General features: G+C 36.0%; 1 protein-coding gene across 7 annotated transcripts in view; it reads right to left on the bottom strand.

Annotated features, from left to right (window-relative positions):
* LOC149799840 (long-chain-fatty-acid--CoA ligase 4-like) overlaps nucleotides 1–20326 on the bottom strand; it is a 104298-nt gene that overhangs the window by 80576 nt on the left and 3396 nt on the right. For 2 of the 7 annotated variants that reach the window (XM_089959249.1, XM_089959255.1), the window contains exon 1: nucleotides 10997–11117. The exons of 3 other annotated variants lie outside the window; for them this stretch is intronic. The gene's annotated coding sequence lies outside the window, so the exon portion shown is untranslated. Of the gene's footprint in view, nucleotides 1–4319; nucleotides 4340–5036; nucleotides 5151–10996; nucleotides 11118–20326 lie in introns of those variants that run through there. 2 more of the 7 variants (XM_089959253.1, XM_089959254.1) reach the window with 2 other exon arrangements.

Genomic DNA, 20326 nt, shown 5'->3' with positions numbered 1-20326 from the left:
AGTGATGCACACTACAGTAATGGATGCATACGCTACATGTGATATAAGGAGTTCATAGATATATTTTTTCTTTAATAAATTACTTATGATGATAAAAAAGGAATAAATGATAACAACACCAGGTTAGTTCATTTCATTTTATTATCAATTAAGCGTTTTGTTTATTTTATTGTAACATGCAGTGGGAGGGGATTCCAGTAAACACCAGCAAGAGACAGGAGTAATGCTCAAGGACATTTTTAAAATTACCAGTTTTTATGAACCCGGATATCTCGGGACCCGGTTATGTCGACGATTTTTTTACACCCCCGACGTAATCGAGATAACCGGGTTTGACTGTATTACTAAAAAAGAGCACTAGAACATTTCACCACAGATAATGACATAGATAACTTAGGTGGATGAACATCAAGCAAAAACTAAATGGTGTCCAATTTCAGAACCTGGTTAAAACTGAACATATTTCTGACTATGCAGCATTTGGAGGCAGTGACAGAATCAAGCATATGGATTTTAGTCATAATGGGCAAGAATTTGATTTTTGCCAAGTTAGGTCTGAATATTATGATAAATGAAGAAACAATGCTGTATTACAATGGCACAGCAACCACCAATGGCAGTGTATGTGGCTAGAATCATGAAGTTCCAAGATCAAGTCCTGCTAAAACCTTGAATCACTGCATTGTGGCTATTCTTTTGTGATGTAAATATAATTGTGCTATTAAAAAAACTAATTTTTTTCATGCTACATGTAAAAAGTCTAGCATAAAATATAATCTGACTTTTATAAAATAACATATGCTTGGTGATGTTTTTTTTCTGGCACAGTGCATGTTAGACATTGAAAAGTAAAAAGCAGATAGGTTGTAGTAAGTTACAAGATAAAGGCAAACAGTTTTCCACTGATATTGTAATGATTATGCACCAGTGATATCAATATACATAAGAATAGAAACCATTCATAATTTAGCAGGGGGGGGGGAATATACTCCTCTTTTGGTAAAAGAAACACAAGATATGCTGAAATTCTTTTATTACAACTTGAACTTAACCAATATTATCAATGTGTGTGTGTGTGATTTGGATTTTTAACATAGCTTTAAGAATTTTTCAGTCATGTTGCTACAATGTCTGCAGGGGCCCCGAGTGGCCAAGTGGTCTAAAGCGCTCTCTGTTACAGATCACTGCCATCTCACCTCTGTCTGCGTCAGTTCGAGTCTCGGAATCGGCCAATGTGGGTATGTGAGAAAGCTTGCCAGTAGCTTCTTGAGGGTTGGTGGTTCTTTCCGGGGATTTCCCGGGTTTTTCCTCCACCATTAATGCTGGCCACCATGTATATCCTATTGTGTGCTGAAAAATGGCCGTAAACCCTACAACAACAACGTCTGCAGTGTGAGAATTTATAGTTATGTCTAGCACTGGGGCATCATGCCTTAGACATGTAGCATCATGCCCCACCCAGTCACATTATCCTGACACAAGGTCGACCAGTCCTAACAGTAACCTCTTAATGCTGAGCACCCAGCGAAGAAGCTGCTAGTACCATTGTTATAAGTCTCGGGTATGACTTGGCCAGGGTTCGAACCATCAACCTCCTGCATCTGAGGCGGATGCTCTAACCACTTAGACCACTGGAACAGTCATTTTGTCAATATTATACCATTTGCAACAAATATGCTAAATAAAGAACTCTCACTCTTCAGTGTAACACAGTTCCAGTTATAATACAACCCATCCCATTTCATTAAGTAGTATTACAAGTATATGTATCATTACGTGGTGTTCTCACTAAAAAATGATATACTCTATGGTTCTTAGGGAAAGCAGTCTAACTTGTAGTAGTTGTTGTTTTGAGTCAAACACCATTTTTCAGCACATGATAGACCATGCAAGGTGACCAGTATATATGGTGAAGGAAGAACCCAGAAAAATCCTGAGAAGAAACACTGACCCATGGAAAGCTTTCCCACATACTTACCCTGGCTGAACCTGAGACTCAAACCTAAGCAGACAGAGGTAAGATGTTGGTGATCTGTAAAGGTAAGTGCCTTACACACCCTGGGCAAATATAACCAGTATGTACTGTACCAGGTGGGGCCCCAAGTGGCATAGTGGTCTAAAGCACTCACCATTACAGATCACTGCCATCTCACATCTATCTGTGAGGGTTGGAGTCTCAGGTTTGGCCGAAGTGGTTATGTGAAAAAGCTTGCCAATAGCTTCTCTTTGGTTGGTGGTTCTTTCCGGGTTCTTCCTCCAACATTTATATTGGCCGCCATGTATAGCCTATCTAGTGCTGAAAAATGGTGTTAAACCCCACAACAACAACAACCGTACCAGGTATTACAGCAACAGGAGACAAGAAGCATTGCTGCTTGCAAAGATCAAAACCAACACTGCAATACAAAAGCAAAGGTCGCATTATGCTAGACTAATGAGCTCTGAAATAGCTAGGCTGGTCAGTAACTTGTCATTCAAAGTGAAAAACAAGACTGCTTGTACAACATCTTCGATAGCTAAGACTCCAATGTTTTTCTATCTACACCTTGGTGGATCAATCCAGCATTTCAGTGCTTTGGGTCTGTGAATTTCATTGTAAGCAGTGTAAAGCCACCGCATCCAATTAAAATCAAATTGTTCAAATATGAACACTGTTCCTCCATGATCAAGAGAACGGGTTCAATCAACTGGAATGGAATGGATTTTCCACTGACTGTCCATGTTTGCACAAATACACCATTTCCCTCAAATACACCTGTAATGGCTTCATGCTGGTATGTGGTCAAGACTTTTGAAGTAGCCTTTTCAAGTCAACTGCCTCCACCATTTTCGACTGATGTACAATGTACCACTATTATACACTACTGGTTACATGGCATTACAAACTAAGGGAGGCAACTGGTGAATCCAACAGAAGTCACTAGTGCAAATCATTTAAATACTGGATCAATCCACCAAGGCTAGCATCGGAACCTTGGCTAGCGAAGATGCTTGTACTAAAGCAAAGGACACATTATGTCTGGACTAGCTAGGATGGTCAGCAACTAACATTTTTCAAAGCTGAAACTTCGACTGCTGTAACAATTATCCATGCAGAGACTGTTAATTCAAACAATAGGATAAGCTACGGCTTTTTCCTCTTCTATTTCTAAGTTCTTTAGGAGGCCAAAATTCAAGTTCCATTCTTAATACATTTCAATAATTTTCAAATCATGCAGACTGACTATTTTAACAATTTATTTCTGAAACTGTTGTTTCCAAAGTATATTTTGTCAATGATTTCCCCCAAAAATGTACAAGACTTACAACCAATTTTAGAAATGGTAGGAAAAAAAAGCTGCTACAGTGCAGTAGGTGTAGATCCTAATACTAGTACACTCATGTAAAAACCTGAACTCATCACATTCCATAAGCTGAAATCTGCATCACAAATGTCAACTAAATAATTATTCTCATTCTTTAATATTCAGACTAAATACATAGACTGGGAAGGATGAGTCAGACTGATGATGTAGTTTAATTCCCAGCTAGTTTGGGTTTGAACTTGATCTTGCTGCACAATTTTAAATTGTTTAATACGTTACTACAAGCATGATTACATTTTTAAACCAAGTCTGTATTCCAAATAGGGAATGGGGGGGGGTCTTATTCTGGAGTTTTGCAATACAGAAATGTTGTCTCTGGTATTGTGTTGTTCTAGGGTTTAACGCCATTTTTCAGCACAAGATAGGCCATATATGGCGGCCAGTATAACTGGTGGAGGAAGAACCCTGCAAAACCCAGGAAAGAACCACCGACCCATTGTCTCTGGTAGCTGAGGTGATAGAGCACCTGCAAGTTTTAGCAAGGTATTATTTACAAACCCTGGTCAAACTGCTAATATTTCTCCTTCTTACATCAAGATACCATAGATCACAAAATCGAGCTGATAAGGATCAGTGGAAACTACCGGTGCATGCATGTATGTAAATTGGCTAAGCCTACTCATACCCCCAACTCTGACTTGATGTCCCCACAATGCATCTTTCATAATGATTATCAACTATGCTTAATTTGTTACGTATATCAATGTCTCAGTCTCTTATTATGATATCTGAGATACAATATAAACACCAATAAATATAAATGTCTCCTATATACTTTACCAGCCTTCGTAATAGAGACACTTGCAGTATTGAAAAGGCAATAATTATTATAATTTGTGAAATCTGCAAGGAAATACATGAACCCTTTCTTGCAGAATATTATAGAAGCCACGAAACAAGATTTTCATTAAATCCTAACTGACCGTCATACTGTATTATTAATAAGTGACAAACCATTTAACATTGCAGTAGAAGCTTGATGCATGGTGATCCATCTTGCGTGTCTAGACAAACAAATGAAAACAGTGGCTAAACCCTTTTCTAATTTATTGCAGCCATACACATGAGAATGATGCAGTATTGATTATCTTGTACACGGATGATTTTCACTGCCACTGGAGTCTTCCAATACCTGCTTTAACAACGTAGTTGCATACAACATGATTTCTGTTTAATAATCTATTCGTTATGAATGACAAATTAGCAAGTTTGCTGAAAATTTCTGGTCAGTGGTGCATATACAATGTATGAAGTCAATCAAGGAGAAATTCACAGAACCTAAAACATAATAACTTATTGACAAGTACTATATATATTTGCTTACAAGTTGTGTCCAACTGTACACTGAACAGACTCAGATCAACCATCATATAATGTGCCAGCAAATCTGGGTCTATATAGTTTGTTATGAGTAATCAGCAGAACAAACACAGAACTTGATCTGCCAGTGCATTATGTGATGGCAGACAGGGTCAATGTTGTTTTTAGATGGATTTGACTTATGATACATGATTTAAATTCAAGGTCTATAGCAATCACAAAATTCATAAAAATAAGTACCCCATAAAAAATAGTACATTCACAGTAATAGACACCAATCCAACAAGGTCAAATCTGTACTATTCCTTATAATAAACATTTAGTTTCAATGTCAATTCATCCATGATTTACCTAACTGGATTCCTGTATCAACAATTAAGTAAATTTATCAAAATTTAATCCAGGTTGAATCTTCTGATACATCGGGGAACCTTGAGGTATAAAGCACTGAATATGGAGAACAGTTTAGATCTGGACTGAAAATGTAAGAAAGATACGGTTATGATTTATAGGACAACAAGACAATAGCCAATACTACTTGTCATCCATTAATGAAGTACTATTTCCTGTGCAAGTTCATAAATACAGTGATGTATATTTTAAAATACCATATCTACCCAATAAGACAATCGACTGCAAACTGAATAGACTCTAACTCAACAAACATTTTAGGATTCAAAATCAGATTTGATATAAGATTTGCATCATTTGGAGTTTGGATGAATTAGATATCATTAGAAGTCATTTGGTGAAACACTATTTTGATGGCTGTTACTGTGATGAAAGGGCATTAAGTTGGAAGATGTGGGCATGATGAGAGACCAGAATGTCACCACTGTGATGAAGGGAATTCTATTGACAGATATGAGGAGGATGAGAGACTAGAATTTTATTACTGTAGTTAAATGCATTACATTGAAAGATGTGGGAATGATGAGAAATTAGAATGCTAATACTGTGGTGAAAAGCATTATGTTGGAAGATGTGGGCATGATAAGAGACTAGAATGTGTGTGTGTGTGTGTGTGTGATTTGGATTTTTAACATAGCTTTAACAATTTTTCACTGATCTGATATCTGCAGTGTGGCAGTTTATAGTGATGTCTAGCACTGGGGCATCATGGCGCAGATTGTAGCATGATGTCCCACCCAGTCACATTATCCTGACACCAGGCCAACCAGTCCTAACACTGACCTCTTAAAGCTGAGCGCCAAGCGAGGCAGCTGTTAGTAACATTTCTTTAAGTCATTGGTATGACTAGGCCAGGGATCAAACCCATGACCTCCCGCATCCAAGGCAGAAGCTCTAACCACTAGACCACCGGAGCAGTGAGACTAGAATGTTATTACTATGGTGAAGGGCATTATGTTGGAAGACAGTGGCTGTACTAGGGTTGGTGTCACCCAGTGCAGTAACTAATGGTGTCACCCCCATGGACCTCCTTCTGTAACAGACCATACTGAATCCTTTGTAATGTCATTTTGGTGTCACCTTCTCTGATGTTGTCACCCAGTGTGTTCTGCACCCCCCTAGTTACACCACTATTGGAAAATGTGGGCATGTTGAGACTAGAATGTTGTTACTGTGGAGATGTGGGCATGATGAGAGACTATAATGTTATTACTGTGGTGAAGGGTGTTATGTTGGAAGATGTGGGCGTGAAGAGAAACTAGAATGTTATTACTGTGATGAAGGGGATTTTGTTGACAGATGTGGGCTTTAAGACAGACTGTTATTTTCACAAAGAAAAACTATGTTTCGAAAGAAGAAAGAGTTATGAAAAATAATGATCAGGGCAATAATGATCACTAGGGATTGGGACAGTGATGTGGTTGCCTCCTTACTGTAAGGCCAACTGCCTGGCATTTCACTATGTGTAAACAATGCAATACAAGTAAAAACAAGTACCAGTATTCAGCATTGAATGGATTCTGTAATGAATGCAATCTTCTGCAAATACAGATGTAAACTGTAATTCTCCAACTTTAAGATCGACGTTTCCCGACATATCTAACAAGAAGATACTTTGTCATTACACTTACGGTCAAATAACAACTTCTAAGCATGTTACTAAGACTTTCAAAATACCACTTGATAAGTACTTCAGATTCAAGAAAAATAGATATGCTATACAGACTTAACGAGTGTGCAATAAATGATAATGGCTTAAATATCTCTTCAATAACTGCTTAGGATGTGAGCTTGGCAGCAAGGGATGGTATAAAAAGTACTGATACCACTAATCATTATCAGCTGGATACATTTTCATTATCATGTCCTAACAGAATTAGGACATAATTTTTTTTTTTAAAAACAGGGTTACATATAGCACACCCCAATTTTATGTGGCCTAACAGTGTGGGGTATGAATTTAATATTAAGAAAAGGTTTACATATCACACACCCTAATTTTCTGTGTCCTAACAGTGCTAAGATATAATTAAAAATAAAGGTTTACATTTAAGACATTTTAATGTTCATTGGCTTTTTACAGCTACTTGGAACAAAATGGCTGAAATAGGCTAAATGCTAAAGCCAGGGAGGCATGATATTTCATATTTCAGGCATGCATTTTTACTCCATCAATCCATGTATGATTCAAACAAAGCATGCATTTTGACTCCATTCATCCATGTATGATTCAAACCAAAGCATGCATTTTGTCTCCATTCATCCATGTATGATTCAAAATGCATGCTTTTGTTTGAATCATACATGGATAAATGGACTCAAAATGCATGCTTTTGTTTGAATCATACATGAATGAATGGACTCAAAATGCATGCTATTTTTTTAATCATACATGAATGGCGTCAAAATGCATGCTTTGGTTTGAATCATACATGGATGAACAGAGTAAAACTGCATGCTTTGGTTTGAATCATACGCGAATGAATGGACTCAAAATGCATGCTGTTGTTTGAATCATACATGAATGAATGGAGTCAAAATGCATGCTTTTGTTTGAATCATACATGGATAAATGGACTCAAAATGCATGCTTTTTTTTTAATCATACATGAATGAATGGACTCAAAATGCATGCTATTTTTTTAATCATATATGAATGGCATCAAAATGCATGCTTTGGTTTGAATCATACATGGATGAACAGAGTAAAACTGCATGCTTTGGTTTGAATCATACGCGAATGAATGGACTCAAAATGCATGCTGTTGTTTGAATCATACATGAATGAATGGAGTCAAAATACATGCTTTGGTTTGAATCATACATGGATTGCTGGAGTCAAAATGCATGCTTTTGTTTGAATCATACATGTATGAATGGAGTCAAAATGCAAGCTTTTGTTTGAACCATGCATGGATGAATGGAGTCAAAATGCATGCTTTTGTTTGAATCATACATGGATGAATGGAGTCAAAATGCATGCTTTTGTCTGAATCATACATGGATGAATGGAGTCAAAATGCATGCTTTTGTCTGAATCATACATGGATGAATGGAGTCAAAATGCATGCTCTGGTTTGAATCATACAAGGATTAATGGAGTCAAAATCCATGCTTTGGTTTGAATCATAACATGAATAAATGGAGTCAATATGCATCCTTGGTCTGAATCATACATGGATTGATGGAGTCAAAATGCATCCTTTGGTTTGAATCATACATGATAGAATGGACTCAGAATGAGTGCTTCTGTTTGAATCATACATGAAAGAATGGAGTGAAAATGCATGCTTTGGTTTGAATCATACATGGATTGCTGGAGTCAAAATGCATGCTTTTGTTTGAATCATACATGTATGAATGGAGTCAAAATGCAAGCTTTTGTTTGAACCATACATGGATGAATGGAGTCAAAATGCATGCTTTGGTTTGAATCATACATGGATTGCTGGAGTCAAAATGCATGCTTTTGTTTGAATCATACATGTATGAATGGAGTCAAAATGCATGCTTTTGTTTGAATCATACATGGATGAATGGAGTCAAAATGCATACTTTGGTTTGAATCATACATGGATGAATGGAGTCAAAATGCATGCTTTTGTCTGAATCATACATGGATGAATGGAGTCAAAATGCATGCTCTGGTTTGAATCATACAAGGATTAATGGAGTCAGAATCCATGCTTTGGTTTGAATCATACATGAATGAATGGAGTCAATATGCATCATTTGGTCTGAATCATATATGGATTGATGGAGTCAAAATGCATCCTTTGGTTTGAATCATACATGATAGAATGGACTCAAAATGAGTGCTTTTGTTTGAATCATACATGATAGAATGGACTCAAAATGAGTGCTTTTGTTTGAATCATACATGAATGAATGGAGTGAAAAAGCATGCTTTGGTTTGAACCATACATGGATTGCTGGAGTCAAAATGCATGCTTTTGTTTGAATCATACATGTATGAATGGAGTCAAAATGCAAGCTTTTGTTTGAACCATACATGGATGAATGGAGTCAAAATGCATGCTTTGGTTTGAATCATACATGGATGAATGGGGTCAAAATGCATGCTCTGGTTTGAATCATACATGGATTGATGGAGTCAAAATCCATGCTTTGGTTTGAATCATACATGATAGAATGGACTCAAAATGAGTGCTTTTGTTTGAATCATACATGAATGAATGGAGTGAAAATGCATGCTTTTGTTTGAATCATACATGAATGAATGGAGTGAAAATATGTGCTTTTGTTTGAATCATACATGAATGAACGGAGTCAAAATGCATGCTTGTGTTTGAATCATACATGGATAAATGAACTCAAAATGCATGTTTTTGTCTGAATCGTACATGGATGACTGGACTCAAAATGTGTGCTTTGGTTTGAATCATATATGGATAAATGAACTCAAAATGCATGCTTTTGTCTGAATCATACATGAATGAATGGAGTCAAAATGCATGCTTTTTTTAAATCATACATGAATGAATAGAGTCAAAATGCATGCTTTGGTTTGAATCATACATGGATGAACAGAGTAAAACTGCATGCTTTGGTCTGAATCATATATGAATGAATGGAATCAAAATGCATGCTTTTGTTTGAATCATACATGGATGAATGGAGTCAAAATGCATGCTTTTGTTTGAATCATACATGGATGAATGGAGTCAAAATGCATCCTTTTGTTTGAATCATACATGGATGAATGGAGTCAAAATGCATGCTTTTGTTTGAATCATACATGGATGGAGTCAAAATTCATGCTTTGCTTTGAATCATATATGAATGAATGGAGCAAAACACTTGCTTTGGTTTGATCATACATGAATGAATTGAGTCAAATGCATGGTTTGGTTTGAATCATGTATGAATGAATGGAGTCAAAATGCATGCTTTGGTTTGAATCATATATGAATGAATGGAGTTGAACGGCATGCTTTGATTCAAATTGTATACGAATGAAAGAAGCCAAGAAGTATCTTTTAATGCTCATCTTTCTAAAGAATTGGACATTATATAAAGCAGGGGTCTCAAACCCAAATCAGCACAAAGGCCACATGATCACTAGTACATTGGCCCGAGGCCCGCATCACTGAAACCTTTTCATACAGCGAAATTATAGTGGCTCATATAAAAAGTAGCCAGTTGAAATGTTGGAAACAAGTAGTAAATGTTGTAACAATACAATTTTTTCAAAACTGGCTTTCTGTGAAGAAAAACTCTGCATTATTGATTATTTTACAAGTTCTGGGTGTCATTGGAGGCCACAGGAAATAACTCCACAGGCTGCATCCAGCCCACGTGTTTGAAATCCCTGATACATAGAGCTCCATGACTCAACTGATAATGGAGCTGATTAGAAACAATACATACAAGGCACATTTACATGTAGGTCTACGAGGTATGCATAAAATGATCTACAAGGCACATTTACATGTAGGTCTACGAGGTATGCATAAAATGATCTATATGGCTGTATAAACCATTTTATATCAGAACATATTTTTGAAGTTTCATGAACTTTGATGGTTACACCGATGTGCTGTAGTGGAGATTTAAAACAGATGAGAAAAGGACAGTTACTCTATCCAAACTGCATCTAAAAAGACAAAACCTTTCAAAGGTACATCCATGTGTAATAGGCAATTTAACTACCAAATGTCATCATATTATGTTTAAGGGTTTCAGAGCTTCGGTGGTTACAAGAAGACTGAAGGGACAGAGAGACAGATGGAGAAAAAAAGGTGATTATTAAAAGGCTATTGCATTGTAAAGCACCCTAACAACTGTAACAGAAAAGAAAAAAATATCTAGCCCAGGACAACTGCACTAAACTTATGTTTAAAACCATCTAGACTGGCCAGTGAGTTTCTTCATATTACCTTTACAAATAGAGTTTAACAAGCTATCCAAGTGTTATGAAGAGTGTTTGATGAATTCTGTATTCTCTCTCAGTCTTTCTCATATGATCAGTAGTGTCAACACCTGGTTCCTTCACCAATGAAAATGTTTAACTTGACCCAAATAACAAATATTTTAAAGTGTAACCTAAGATAAGAGACCTATTTACTGCAGTATGCTAACAGCCATATATACTGAAGACACCCAGGTAGGAACCAACTAAAGTTACCACTATGATGTTGTAGTTAGCATGTATACACCTGTTTGCTTAACTAAACAAGAATTTCACAGAGTGGTGGGCCTCAGGTACTCTGTCATGGCAATGATGACGGACTACACAAACCCTGCAAAGATGCATCTGCAACATATCTCGATCATTTTGATCTACTTTTAAATTTGTACATGGTGCTAAGTATCTCTCAAGATCAATGCACCCACAAAGCTTCATAAATGTAAAAGGTAACAGTGTCTGATAAATGGAGCGAAGTGTAAAAACTTAATCTTATATCTTACATGCTCTAACATAATGGCAAAATGTACAAACCTTGCAAAGTTGTAAGAGCAAGAAACATAGATCACTTTGATCTAGTTGTGTTCATGTTAATAAGTATCCTTCCATCTCAATGCACTCAACGTTTCATGATGTGAATGCAAATGTATAGTTGTTGTTGTTGTTGTTGTTGTGGGGTTTAACGCCATTTTTCAGCACATGGTAGGCTATACATGGCGGCCAGTATTAATGGTGGAGGAAGAACCCGGGAAAACCCCAGAAAGAACCACCGACCCACGAGAAGCTACTGGCAAGCTTTCTCACATACCCACATTGGCTGAATCCGAGACTCGAACCACCGCAGACAGAGGTGAGATGGCAGTGATCCGTAACGAAGAGCGCTTTAGACCACTCGGGGCCCCACAAATGTATCAGAGACACTAAGCTAAATGCAGTTTTACTAATGCAGCCTTTGATAAAAATGTCAGAAAAGTGATACATGTATCTATGTTTTGCTTATGCCATGTAGACAGATCAAAAACAACCATGTAATCACAGAAGGTTTAAAATGTAAGGAACAATTACATTTTTAGCACAGTATCGAAATCAAATCCTGTAACCCAATATACACCAAAAAATGTTGAGTCATAATGTTATGTGCCTGTAAAATAATAGGCTGATAAATTGTTCAACAACTGTATGATCACATCAGAATTAGAATGAAACCCAATCAGCAATTAGCAAAACCTTTTATTAACAGAGAGAGAGAGAGAGAGAGAGAGAGAGAAAAAGGATGGGGCTGGGATACTTAAAAAGCAGGTACCATATATAAATAACTGTGTGAACTCAAAATTAATCAACCCCTGTAATCCCTGTATCCAAAATATCATTAAATCTTCTTCAAATGTGCAACAGACTACCTTATATCTAGTAGAGTGACCAGAAAGTATTGTATACACTGATTTATAAGCCAGGTCTAGTAGAGTGACCAGAAAGTATTGTATACACTGATTTATAAGCCAGGTCTAGTAGAGTGACCACAAAGTACTGTATACACTGATTTATAAGCCAGGTCTAGTAGAGTGACCACAAAGTACTGTATACACTGATTTATAAGCCAGGTCCAGCTGCAAACAATGAAGACCCTTACCTGCCATTGCATAAAGATCAGGTCTATGTTCTTTGTTCTCTGATTACTCAAAAAAACTGCACTGACTCAGATATGCAAGTGCATTATGTGATCTGGACCTATTCAGTTTTCAGCTGGACAGAACTTATAAGCCTGTGCATATGGTACTATGCAATGTGCATCAAATTAACTAATCAATTTCAGCTGTTGCACCTCCATTGACTAATGTCATGCAATAAGATCCACTCATCTCAAGTCTACAACCAGTCATGTCCCAAAGTGTTAACTTCTAGTAAGTGAGATCTAATTTGTGAAGAATACTACAAATAAAAAGGCATTCATAAAACATCACGAGAAGCCTTTAAAATATTTGGGTCCCCCAAAAAATAAAAACAATATAAGAAAAACAAGGTTATGACATTTTAATTTGTTTAAAAGAAGATTAAGAGAAATAATGAAGTTATTGTCAACTGCCATATATACCTGGCCAGCAAAAGAAATGAAGTTTTTGTCAACTGCCATAGATACCTGGCCAGCAAAAGAAATTCACAGTCATGCTTTACCTGACAGAAGGGTCCCATACACTTTTTAATATATAATACCATTCTATGTCAGGATTCAAGAAGTATCAAAGCACAGTGTACCAGATACTGTTTCCAAGATTGATTGCAGAGAAAGCCAAGAGAAAGGGCATACATGTATACAATTGAATCATTGATTTCCAGAAAGCCTTTGATTCCATCAAACACAACATTTAGTAATACTTAAGTCATACAGTACTGGTAGAGGACAACAAAGATGCAGCAGCAGAATATTGGCACTCCAAGTTGGATAATGCCCAAAGTCAGCAATTGCTCAAAGTTGGCTGTAAGAGTTGAAAAAGAACATAAAGAGTGGTTTCAGCATATAAGTAGGATCAAGGCAAGGTGACCCGATATCTCCAGCTACTTTTATTACATACTTAAATTCAAAGGTGCCTTAGGGGCCCCGAGTGGCCGAGTGGTCTAAAGTGCTCTCCGTTATGGATCACTGCCATCTCACCTCTGTCTGTGTGGGTTCGAGTCTAGGATTCAGCCAATGTGGGTATGTGAGAAAGCTTGCCAGTAGCTTCTCATGGGTCGGTGGTTCTTCCCGGTGTTTTCCCGGGTTCTTCCTCCACCATTAATACTGGCCGCCATGTATAGCCTATCGTGTGCTGAAAAATGGCGTTAAACCCCACAACATCAACATCAAAGGTGCCTTACAGGGCAATGGAACAGGTGTTTAAATACATGGCTGTCTGGTCAATAATATGAGGTTTGATGATGATATTGGCCCTACAGAGGAAAGGAGAAATGTGTTACATTATTTTAATATGCTACACAAAGTGGGGGAAACATAAGGAATAAAAAGATCATGTGTGTTTTGAATTATTAACGTAGCTTTAACAATTTTTCTGTCATATCACTACTATGTCTGCAGTAAGACAGATTATAGTGATGTCTAGCACTGGAGCATCATGTCGCAGACGTGTAGCATTATGTCCCACCCAGTCACATTATCCTAACACCAGGCCAACCAGTCCTAACACTAACCTCTTAATGCGGAGTGCCAAGCGAGGTAGCTGTTAGTACCATTTTTGTAAGCCTTTTTTATGACTCGGCCAGGGATTGAACCCATGACCTCACGCATCCGAGGCGGACATTCTAACCACTAGGCCACCAGAGCGGTCACTAAAAAGATTAACACAGGAAAAACTAAAATGGTAATGTTTAGATGAGAAGAATTTGATAAGGAGGCAGTGGCCAGAAACATGACAATCAAAAATATCAGCAAGTATAGCACTCTGCTTACGTTGGACAACGAATGCAGCAAGGTGATGGGGATGGATAGCAAAGGCAATATGTAGCATGCATCGATTCAACAATATCTGGAAAAGCACAGAGATAAGTATACAAGCCAAATCTAACATACATATTCAGTGTTGTTCAGTTTGCCAGCGAAACAAGGGCACTGAGGAAGTGAGACTGAGACAGGTTTATGACTTTAAGAGACACTGTACTAATGAGTATGGAAGGAAAATTTAATTTGTTCAGGCATATCTGCGTAATGGAGAATAAACAGATGATTAAAACTGTTGTACTATATGTACACACTTATAAGTCAAGCCAAACAGTATTGATTCCATTAGGGCCCCCCCCCCCCAATACCATGACCAATCGTCATCTTAATTTGTTGCCAGTTTGTGAGGAGTAATCATTAGAACGAACAACATAGACCCTGATCTGCAGGCACATTTTGCTACGGCAGATCAAGATCATTTTTGTTTGGGTTTTTTTACTCAACTTATAAGCGAGTATATATGGTAAAATAAAGTGACCACACAAGCACACACCTATGCAGACCTTTGTCACTGAATTAAAATGAACCAGATGGTGAGATCATAATTCTTTAAAACAGACAGCCTCTGCTTATGTATTGCAGAAAATTCAATACGCATTCCTGTATATCATTTGTAGACTGGGATAATCCTACCTTCGCTAGAGGAACATACGTTGCTCTTAGGAGATATCTCTGTAAACCTTCTGGAGTGACAAGTACCCACTTGCATACTTAAATTAGTGAATCATCTTGCAAAACGACTGTGTCAAATCAATAGAAGGACACACTGCCCAGAAAAAAATCAATATGGATAAGCTATTCTTTTTAATGATTACCAAACTTAGTCCTCTTTTGCATGAGAAAATTAAAAGCATCAAATGACACTATGGAATAAGATCTTACGTCTGACAAATTTAAATTCATTAACTGTGAAAAATGGGTGGGAGATGCAATACAATAGCAATATATTTCATTATTGGAAAACATTTAATATTAAATATTAAATTAAAATATTAAATTAAAAAAGAACTCTTCAAAATGTTGTGCAGAAAATGTCAAAAAAATAATTTGCCAGTGTTGACATACTATATGTTTGATTCAGTTAAAGATATAATTTGGCTCTTAGACTTATAGCAAAGAATTTTTATAACTTCACAGACATAAATAATGTACAAAAAGGACATGAAAACATACAGACAACCAGAATGAGTAATAAAAACAAGAGACTCATCAACATGCAAATACATCACAAATGGTAACCTTATACACCTTGGCATATATGTCATAATTATACAAATGATAAATCCTACCTGTTAATTTTACAAATTTTGCTGAAGATTTACTAAGGGTACCTCTAACAGTAATCCCACCTCAACTTGGTGACAAATGTATCAGGCTGGACTCCTGGTTTTATCTTGAAAGCAGTACTATCATTAAACATTTACATGTTCATAAATTTCTAAACATGTACATGGTATAAAATAACCAAAACAATGCTTTTTAATCAAACCATTTTGTAACTCAACCTTTCCCATTATTGACGAGCATCTTATGCCCATTATTGTGACATCAATAAATCTATAAGTTATGTCTTTCTACAAAATTATGATAATTAAGATTGTTGCATTATTTTGTACTGCTACATGTATTTACATGTACATGAACATTATGAAAAAATCAATTATGCAACCATACCTACCGCCTGGGCATGCACATAAACTAACACCAGATATACCAAATGCATGTTCATTTACATGTAAACAGTTACCAACTTTGCTAATTAAACAAGGCCATTTACATGTGGAAACTTTGCAGCTTCATTCAAGAGTGTCTTTTAGCCATTCTAAGAATACAATCCAACAACAACAACAATAATAATAATAATAGTAATAGTAATAATAAAGTCTTAATTTATAAGGGTGATACAATTAGTACAAAAAAAATAATCTCCCTTGTGGCCTTCAATTATCTACATTACGTAAAGGCAAATATATATAATACAGCTGGGGAAAAACATCATACAAAACAAAAAAAAACTATAATGGATTGGTGTACTCAAGAGCAACAAAGTAAGTATTCAGCACATGGAGCATTGTATACACCAACTTTCATGACTTAATACACACCCACCCACAAAGATACCAAGAAAAACTCTATGTAATTTATACATATACAAATATACCACAAAGTCAGCCATAGCCAGTTAAAGACATTATCTGGATTGCATCCATTTCAAATATCTATAATGAACAGAAGGCACTGATGATGCTTCTTTAATATCTTTAGGTAGACATTTCCAAATGACTGGACCTGAGACAGCCAGACTATTTTTATACAATTCCATAATGGGCACAGGAAGAAGAAAGTTATTGGATGACACAGTGCAGAATCAGCAGACTAGAAACTGTATTGATATTATTTGTCCTTTTACTGAACTTCTCATTGGGCATAGAACCTTGAGAAACTTTATACATATTCAAATATTTGAGTACAACCAAACATGATTTATTTCTCTATCTTCAAATCAATGAACACTGTGTCATGTGTTATCTGATATAAGCGATACAAGCTACAATATGGATTCCTAAACTACATATACAGAGTTTGTGGATATATTTTTTTCTTTAATGCTCATAATGAAAAAAATGGGGAAAAAATGATAACAATACAAGGTTAATTTCTTTCATTTTATTATCAAATAAGCGTTTTGTTCATCTATTTTTATGCAACATCCAGTAGGGGTGGGTACAAATTCAACACAAATTTATTTTGTTTCTTAAGTCTTAGGACATATGACCTAGGTGAAAAAAATGTTTCAACATAAGATCTGGGACAAAAAAAAAAATTAATTATTTTATCATGTCCCAATATATACAGTAAATTCTGCCTTTTCAAATCCTTCATACATAGTCATGATTTTCAAATCCTTCACACATACATTGATATTACCAACTATGTTGTCATGGATAAATCTGATAGATCATCTCTAAAGTCTTTCAACTTGCAAAAAAATTGTTTTAGAAGCAATACCCCCATATGATTTTGCAGTAGTCCAGATGAGGTTGAATATAACTTTTGTAAAACATTAGCTTGTGGTTTAAGGATGTAAAAGTTCATCTTTGTAAAGTCTGAGTTTCCTTGGACCTTTCCACCCCATGTTAGATATTTGGATATTTATGTTGCAGTGACAGATTAGAGTGGATCCCCTTCTGAAAACATTAAATTCACGCATTTGAATAATCACTGGCCTTCTCCATACAAAGGTAGTTTCAATCATGTGATCTTTCAAACCTCTGATACTACAATCATGATCATCTGAATGCTGATTTCAAGGAAAATTCACAAAGTTGGTCAAGAAACTTATTTTAGAACCAAAAAAAAGTAATCAGTAACCTTTACCATAGGCCTCTTGATTCCAAAATCAACAGACCTGTTCCATACCTTAAGTGCAAGCCCTTTGTAAACATGATCAAGGAACAGTATGTAGCCAGGGACTAAAGTTTATATGTATTATTTGGCACAAATCTGGATTATTTAATGTCTTTTTTTTAATAAATCAGTAACAAAATATATGCAGTACTGATGAAGAGATTCAATGATAACTTTATGTTGGGATTCTAATTGTTTAAGTGCTATCACCACTGTCATAATACAATCTTTAAATCTGTCAAAATTCTTTTCCAGTTGATATTTACCTGCCGCTCCAACAAGGGCCTTAACAGAAAATTTTATGTCAAGTAGAAGTATTTTCATTCAAAAAATGTACAACCCATGGGGTTCAAACTATTGGACAAAAATAAGTATGCTGACCAGGTTTTTTGAGCAGCTGTTGTTGTTGTTGTTGTGGAGAAGAACCTGGAAAAAAAACGGGAAGAACCACCGACCCGTGAGAAGCTACTGGCAAGCTTTCTCACATACCCACATTGGCTGAATCCTATACTCGAACCCATGCATTCAGAGGTGAGATGGCAGTGATCCTTAACAGAGGGCGCTTTAGAACACTTGGCACTCTGGGCCCTTTTCTTGAGCAGAGATGTCGCCTTTGTTATACATATGAGGTGGGGGGTTTGAATCTCTAACTGAATTAAGTATTGTTCAATGAAAATTAAAGGAAGTGTTACCAACAATTTCAAGTCATGTGACAACTCTTGGGAAACGTAACTATTGCATAACTTGGGGGTTAGCTGTACATTTGACAATAAGTTATCTACTTATTTATGCATATAGACAATTACTGGAAAATAAAATTAGAATAAAAGAAATAAAGCATTTAATACACTTCCAAACATAAAAAGATGTTACACTTGGTATTGTGATATACCACCAACACATAAAATAGTATGCTCACATTATCATCAACACACACACACGCTCAAATTCATAGATCACAACTCACAACTAAACAGACATTTAAAAAAAAATATGCAAAGTTTCTGTCTTTAAAATCAATAGAACTGTGGGATATAGTGTTAACAATTTTGCTGATCTCAACAGTTTGAAGGTGATGCAATTGCCATTACTGTTCATCTTTACACTCATTAGAGACCAGTGGGTACTGTTGGATTTTTCTAAGCACTGAAAATGCTCTCTGCATCTGCCCCAATGCAGGGTGTTGTGCCATGTCAACATGTACACATTCACTCTAAATGACTACTGTCAATATTGACAAGATGATATGGTCCCAAACTAAGTAAAAGAAAAGAACAGAAACCAACAAGTTTATTAAAATGTATCTCCCTAAGTTACAAAGTGCAAATATAAGAGGGACTTACAGTATTGTGAATTAAATCCCAAATAATCCGAAAAATTCTATTACTACTCCAAATGTGTAGAGTGTTTCAAAAGATTTCAATATCTGAGTTTTCTGATGTACCAGTAGTCTTGAAAAGATTCATGTACCAACAGTCTTGGTGTATCACAATGCTATAATACAGAATGCCTTTGAATGAATTTACAATAATCCCAAAATAGTGCTTTAGTCCAAAAAAGTCAATAAGCACTTTGTAATTCCAATGAATAACTTAAATAATGGATCCTCAAAAATTACATCTGAACACAACAGTAAATGAGTCCTCAGACTGAACATAAAACAGGAATTAATAATTTTGTTTACCTCATTTAAGCTCTCTTCCAAAACATTCTAAGTCTGTAAATAAGACTAGATCTTAAACTCAAATACCAGTAAACAACTTATTTATAACTTACAAACATGAGAAAAATGAGATACACACAAAACTCTGTCCTCAATCATGGACAATCAAGCACACAATGTAAATTAAATATAAATAACAATCCCCTTTGCAACTGAGCTACACAAAGTCAAACTCAAATAACCACAATGTCAAAACATTTCATTTGGCTGGAATTTCTCACTTTACAAATGGCTCATTCTTCCCCAATTCACAGCTGTAGTTTGACATTTGCCTTCAAATATGAATCACATTCAATCTACACTGCTCCCACATTTTAGAATGCCTGGATAACTAACAAACTCACTTATAAAAAGAATATGCATGGCTCCTCTATTTGATAAAAAAAAAATTCCCAAATTAGTATGACTAAAATTGTGATCAAAATTATAGATATATCACTTGTTTTATTATTGAAAACTGTTACTGCCCAGAAATTTTATTCAAAATAATGAAATCTGTTTCCTGTTTACAGCAAAAAAGTTCACACTTACGATTGCTACTAGTGGTGGTGCAAAACCAATATTATTGCTCCAATTCTTTGAAACAACAGATATCTGGCCATCAAATTAAATGAAGGTGGGACATCTCGCAAGAATGTTTGATAAAAACTTTTTAATTTGTTCACATGTTTTCATTTCCC

This window comes from Sinohyriopsis cumingii, chromosome 5, assembly GCF_028554795.1.
Source record: "Sinohyriopsis cumingii isolate HCF-2022 chromosome 5, ASM2855479v2, whole genome shotgun sequence".
NCBI lineage: Eukaryota > Metazoa > Mollusca > Bivalvia > Unionida > Unionidae > Sinohyriopsis > Sinohyriopsis cumingii.
This window is presented reverse-complemented; position numbering and strand designations above follow the sequence as displayed.